Consider the following 838-nt stretch of genomic DNA (forward strand, 5'->3'; position numbering starts at 1 on the left):
CAAAGCTTTGGTCGGCCCGAGGCTATAGTAGAAAACACTTGCCCAAGGTGCCACGCAGTGGGACTGAACCCGGGACCATGTGGTTGGTAAGGAAGCTACTTACCACACAGCCACTCCTACGTCTACCAAATCCACTCACAAGGCTTTGGTCGGCCCGAGGCTATAGTAGAAGCCACTTGCCCAAGGTGCCACGCAGTGGGACTGAACCCGGGACCATTGTGGTTGGTAAGCAAGCTACTTACCACACAGCCACTTTTTTTTTGGTCTCTCACTCAACTGCGCCCCCACACATAATAATGAAGGGGTTTGCAGTCTGGGATGTTAGGGGTGATGTGGTTGCAAAAATTGTCTGACAGCCATGGCTGGGTTCTCCTGCTTGTGTGGCATGGGGGCAGAGTCCTGTTGCCAGACATAGGGCCTTCCATCAGCCACCCTCTTGACTTAGGGCAGCACTACTTCCTCCAGGTACTTGATGTAGGCCTCCATGTTGAGAAGTGTGAGACCATGTGGGAAGATGAATGGAGGCATAACGTTGCCATCACTAGCGATCACTCCAAACACCATGATGTTGACTGGATGTTTGATTTTTACCACTCTCGGTACATGTCCTCAGGTTGACACCCAAACACTCTGAAATGTTTGTATTTTAGTTTCAATCATGAATGCCAAGCAGTACAACATGTCGTTTCCAAATTTCTGGCAGAGTGAATTGCAACATGGTGCTGTTTTTTTCACAGACGGTGCCCAGTTAACTCTACTATGCTGTGTAGTTGACAAAATCAAAAACAAATAATGCACATGCGCAAAGTTAAAAATATAAAATGGTAGCAATTTACCC

At 47.7% G+C, this 838-nt stretch overlaps 1 protein-coding gene across 1 annotated transcript in view; it reads left to right on the forward strand.

The window, feature by feature from the left end:
- Positions 1-838, forward strand: part of LOC106878274 (probable RNA-binding protein 19) — a 50,383-nt gene that overhangs the window by 2,418 nt on the left and 47,127 nt on the right. The window lies entirely within an intron of this gene.

The sequence above is a fragment of the Octopus bimaculoides genome, chromosome 30 (genome assembly GCF_001194135.2).
Source record: "Octopus bimaculoides isolate UCB-OBI-ISO-001 chromosome 30, ASM119413v2, whole genome shotgun sequence".
Taxonomy (NCBI): Eukaryota; Metazoa; Mollusca; class Cephalopoda; order Octopoda; family Octopodidae; genus Octopus; species Octopus bimaculoides.